The sequence below is a fragment of the Anomaloglossus baeobatrachus genome, chromosome 3, assembly GCF_048569485.1.
Source record: "Anomaloglossus baeobatrachus isolate aAnoBae1 chromosome 3, aAnoBae1.hap1, whole genome shotgun sequence".
In the NCBI taxonomy this organism is placed as follows: Eukaryota; Metazoa; Chordata; class Amphibia; order Anura; family Aromobatidae; genus Anomaloglossus; species Anomaloglossus baeobatrachus.
The window spans coordinates 329710546-329716786 of NC_134355.1; positions in this window are offsets into that span (position 1 = coordinate 329710546).

Sequence of the window (6241 nt, forward strand, 5' to 3'; positions counted from 1 at the left end):
CGATCACATGACCGGCACTGAGAACCAGGACGTGCAGGATCTCGGGAGCATGGAGGGAGACACGAGAGAGGACAGCACTGGAGAAAAGGAAAGAGTTTATATTTTTACTACGGGCAGCAGCATGGGGGCGATATCTAACACAGGGGGAAGTGTGCCATCCATAGGGGGCCATGGGCAGCACAGGGGGACGTGTGTCATCCATAGGAGACCTGTGCCAGCTGTGGGAGACGTGTGCCATCTATAGGAGACCTGTGCCAGCTGTAGGGGATATGTGCCAGCAAGAGGGGATGTGTTCCATCAATAGGGGACATGTGCCAGCAATGGGGGACATATGGCATCACTGGGGGACGTGTGCCAGCACAAGGGGGCTATATTCAATATAAGGGGCCATATCCAGATTAAGGGGGCTAATTTTAGGATGGGGGGCTATGAGGGACATATACCCTATATGATTTGTTAGATGGATACTGGCATTATAAGATGGACCCCATTTAACATTAAAAAAAAAGTTATCTTTTCCTTCACCAAATTTGGGGGTGCGTCTTATAATTAGTTGCGTCTTACAAAAAATATGGTATAAACTTAACAATGTTGGCAGTGCAACAGCAAGATAAGAAATAGTGGAATTATCGAAATTACAGGATTACTAGACATGTTAACGATTTGTAAATCATGAAAGGGTGGTAATACAATTTTCAAAACATTTTGACTAGTGATTATTATTGAGCTCTAAAATGCATGAGTGCTCAGCACTCGAATCGAGCAGGTCGGACGCTTATACAGGCTCGACTTCAGTAACAAATATAATGGAAGTAAATGGGAAACTTCAGCATTTTTCCAGAAGACCGTAACAGGAGGGTTGAAGAGGCAGGAAAATCACTGAGATGGTTGGAAACCGCACTCGGAGCAAATGGGAACAGCATGGGGAAGACTTCTGGACACATCTGACTCCCAAATTGCTGCTGGGATCAAAGTCGGAGTATTCACTTTTACGGACTGACAAACATACACAACCGAAGATAGAAAAATGATTGTTAAAGAAAATGTTAAACATTCTTTCCTGTATAATGACTTGTATATAAGGCAAAATTTTAAATAAGATATAAAAAAAAAAAAGTCTCCCATATCTTAAGAGCCTCACCAAATTTCCCTGTCGCCTATGAAAACAGCAGATGACATAGTAGAGGGGGACATAAAACTGTACCCACAGGTAATCACCAGTAAATAAAAAAAAAAAAAAAGCCAGCACTAAATGTGCACTTCAGCACTACAAATTCCAAACTGCACTTATAAAAATTTAGAGATTTTTGGCAAAAAAACCCACCCTGCTATGCACCCCAATTTGGGATGTATTCCACCTGTCTAGATTTTGGCGGTTGGTGACTGTTCACATTCAGTCATCAGGCCTTGTCCACAGGCTATTTACTTCATGCAGCATTTGCTCGGACCTGTCCCGCCCACAGCCATGACTCAGTTATGGGTACGGGATTGAAATAGACCAGGTGAGTGCTGCTAAGAGCAGTTCTACTATTCATATGTGAGGCTGTATGGCACATTTTATAAAAATATTTTAGTGTAGGACTGCCTCAAATGAGATTTGCCATGACGTGGCGAGGTAGCTCAAGAAATTGCAATTTTTTGCCAAAAATCTCAACATTTTTATAATAAGTACAGTTTGGAATTTTTAGTGCTGGCTTTTTGTTTTTTAATCACCAGTAAATGTAATTGTAACACGTTAATACCAGGGCTGTGGAGCCGGTAAGCCAAACCTCCGACTACTCAATTTCCCGGATTACAACTCCGACTCTCATAAAATGCCTTAAAACATTTTTCTCTCTCTCTCTCTCTCTCGGTAAATATAAATAATTCTGCCAATCGTAATTGACCTAAAACAAGTTGGTTTATTCTCATTTCATGTCAGATACTAAGAAAAACATGCTTATGTGTCTTTTTAGCTAGTGTATGTACGCTTCTGGTTTTAACTGTACATGAATCATGTTTGTGATACATTTACTGTAGTAAAATTGTAATATCACTTCTTATATCATCTAGCTAAAGTGCAGCACAGAGTCATCTCAACTAAAAAGTCTAGCTTTCATCAGGATTATAATTGACTTTTATTAAACATTTAATAACTTTTCCAAATTCTTCTGAAAAAATATAACCTTTTGCATTGAATTGATGTTCCCAGTTTATATATTTTCAGAGTCAGTCCATTTTATACCAACTCCAACTCCACCAAAATGGTCACCGACTCTGACTACACATCCCTGGTTTATACCTTCTTATATGGGGTGTGTGTGTGTGTGTGTGTGTGTGTGTGTGTGTGTGTGTGTGTGTGTGAGACATGGTTCTGCATGAGCTGATTAATTTATGAAGGAGGGACTCTAAATCTCACATAGCCTAAATTAAAAGGAAGAGGGACTGTAATACACCCTGTATTAGACATGAAGGAAGGTCTCATACATAGCCTTTTAAAATTGTTAGGCAGGGGGACTCATTGACTCATAAAGCCTATGCACCAAGTGCACTAAATGCAGGGGATGAAAAACTGTTACCCCTGGGGGTATAAATCTATATATGTAATAGAATTGTAGCGGTAGGCCTCATAGACATCCTGAAAAAAAGGTATAAAGGGAGAGCATCATAATCCTCCTCGAAAAATTAAGCGAGGGCTGCATGATGACCTTTTAAAAATTATAAGTGAGTGCCGCCTGTTTACCCTCTTAAAATTTGGAGCAATTGCCGCCTGATGACCCTCTAAAAACTTTTGAGCGAGGGCCACATGATGATATGGTAGTAGAGGTGACGGACAAGGAAAAGTAGAAACCATGATCCGTATACCTTTTTTTTTTTTTTTTTTTTTTTTTATTTTTTGGGAGGGAAGAGATGCATGAGAATACACAGAAAAAAAAACAGAACCTTTGAATTCTCTTTAGGTTCTGCTGCTTTCATTGGTGGGGTTGAGAAGTCTTTTAATCCATGCCTTGTTCATTTTAATAAGTCACCCTGACAGCATTTTCAGTTCACAGGTGGATGCGCCTATCAGTTATGCCCCCAGCATCCCTCAAAACCTGCTCTGACAAAACCCTAAAGGCAGGGCAGCCCAATACCTCCAAGGTGTAGAAGGACCGTTCATGCCACGTGTCCAGCTTGCATACCTAATAGTTGTATAGCACAGAAGAATCACTGAAGACGCTGGTATGGTCTGCTACAGTTAGGTCCAGAAATATTTGGACAGTGACACAAGTTTTGTTATTTTAGCTGTTTACAAAAACATGTTCAGAAATACAATTATATATATAATATGGGCTGAAAGTGCACACTCCCAGATGCAATATGAGAGTTTTCACATCCAAATCGGAGAAAGGGTTTAGGAATCATAGCTCTGTAATGCATAGCCTCCTCTTTTTAAAGGGACCAAAAGTAATTGGACAAGGGACTCTAAGGGCTGCAATTAACTCTGAAGGCGTCTCCCTCGTTAACCTGTAATCAATGAAGTAGTTAAAAGGTCTGGGGTTGATTACAGGTGTGTGGTTTTGCATTTGGAAGCTGTTGCTGTGACCAGACAACATGCGGTCTAAGGAACTCTCAATTGAGGTGAAGCAGAACATCCTGAGGCTGAAAAAAAAGAAAAAATCCATCAGAGAGATAGCAGACATGCTTGGAGTAGCAAAATCAACAGTCGGGTACATTCTGAGAAAAAAGGAATTGACTGGTGAGCTTGGGAACTCAAAAAGGCCTGGGCGTCCACGGATGACAACAGTGGTGGATGATCGCCGCATACTTTCTTTGGTGAAGAAGAACCCGTTCACAACAACAACTGAAGTCCAGAACACTCTCAGTGAAGTAGGTGTATTTGTCTCTAAGTCAACAGTAAAGAGAAGACTGCATGAAAGTAAATACAAAGGGTTCACATCTAGATGCAAACCATTCATCAATTCCAAAAATAGACAGGCCAGAGTTAAATTTGCTGAAAAACACCTCATGAAGCCAGCTCAGTTCTGGAAAAGTATTCTATGGACAGATGAGACAAAGATCAACCTGTACCAGAATGATGGGAAGAAAAAAGTTTGGAGAAGAAAGGGAACGGCACATGATCCAAGGCACACCACATCCTCTGTAAAACATGGTGGAGGCAACGTGATGGAATGGGCATGCATGGCTTTCAATGGCACTGGGTCACTTGTGTTTATTGATGACATAACAGCAGACAAGAGTAGCCGGATGAATTCTGAAGTGTACCGGGATATACTTTCAGCCCAGATTCAGCCAAATGCCGCAAAGTTGATCGGACGACGCTTCATAGTACAGATGGACAATGACCCCAAGCATACAGCCAAAGCTACCCAGGAGTTCATGAGTGCAAAAAAGTGGAACATTCTGCAATGGCCAAGTAAATCACCAGATCTTAACCCAATTGAGCATGCATTTCACTTGCTCAAATCCAGACTTAAGACGGAAAGACCCACAAACAAGCAAGACCTGAAGGCTGCGGCTGTAAAGGCCTGGCAAAGCATTAAGAAGGAGGAAACCCAGCGTTTGGTGATATCCATGGGTTCCAGACTTAAGGCAGTGATTGCCTCCAAAGGATTCGCAACAAAATATTGAAAATAAAAATATTTTGTTTGGGTTTGGTTTATTTGTCCAATTACTTTTGACCTCCTAAAATGTGGAGTGTTTGTAAAGAAATGTGTACAATTCCTACAATTTCTATCAGATATTTTTGTTCAAACCTTCAAATTAAACGTTACAATCTGCACTTGAATTCTGTTGTAGAGGTTTCATTTCAAATCCAATGTGGTGGCATGCAGAGCCCAACTCGCGAAAATTGTGTCACTGTCCAAATATTTCTGGACCTAACTGTATGTAGTCCTTCACAATCTTCCAAAACTTCACTCCTTGTCAGACTACCCCGTCCATCAGGTTCTGAATGCTGGAAGGGTCTAATGAAATTGTCCCAGACCCTTGATAGTGTTCTCCTGCCTCTATTGGACCTGGTGTGTGTCTCCTTCGTCTTTCCTCCCTGGTTGTCCAAGGAACTAGGACCTCTCCCACCAGCGTTGTCAGATGGGAATTTTTGTACTAATTGGTCAACTAGGGCCTTCTGGTATTGCACCATTTTACTTAACCCTCTTTGCCGCAAGATGGAAAGTTCTCTTTGTAGCATGGGTCAAGAAGGGTGAACAACCAGTAATCCGTGTTGGCCAAAATGCGTACAATATAAAGCCTCTTTCACACGTCCGTGCCTCCGGTACGTGTATGGTCAGTTTTCTCACGTACCGGAGACACGGGCACACGTAGACCCATTCAAATCAATGGGTCTGCATTCACGTGCGTATTCTGCCATGGACCGCGTGTACGTGTGGAGCGTACGTGTGCCCGTGTGCTCCACACGTAGACCTGTCCACGTTTTCTCCGGCATCACAGGTGTCACACGGAACACAAACGGACCACACGGATGTGTTCCGTGTGACACGCACCGGAGAAAACATGTATCTGCGAGAAAAAAAAATACCTTTTACTCACCACCTCCAGCCCTGCAGTCTCTGCCGTTGCTGTCACTTGCTGCCGACCGCCGCTCATTATGCTAATTGAATATTCACTTCACTGCGGCCGGAAGCAGCAGCGGGGAGTCGTCAGGACCGGAGACCGAAAATCAGTACCACGGACCGCGACGCCAGGGACAGGTGAGTAGAAAGTTCCCGTTCTCCGTGGGTTATCACGGAGAACACACACGTGCCATACACACGGCACACCGAGGGTAATACGCACCTTTGACACGTCCGTGAAAAACGTGCATGATTTTCACAGACGTGTAAAAGAAGCCTAAGGGTCACAGGACAGGCAGCAGGACACTTTAACAGGCAAGACTTCCCTATCCTCTCCATCTGTTCCATCAACGCTGAACAGATGGGATGAAGCTGTTGTGGGTAGTAGCCCTCTGTAGCACCGACAACCATCTCCGGGCTGGGATGGGTAGTACCACCCTGTGTACGTTCTTTCTCCATCTCCACCTTGTTCATATGCAACGATACTATGGTTTTGTCCTGACGAAGGGGCTAGATTGCCTTGAAACGCATAAACATATAAAACATTTTCAACTCAATCTATTTGGAGTTCTTCTTTCATCGAGGCAGCGCAGAGGAACCGCAATATATCCTGCTCATCTCCTACCTCAGTGTGTATCACGGATCTGCAGCAGGCTGTCACACTCAACTATCCCAGTTGAGGAGATAAT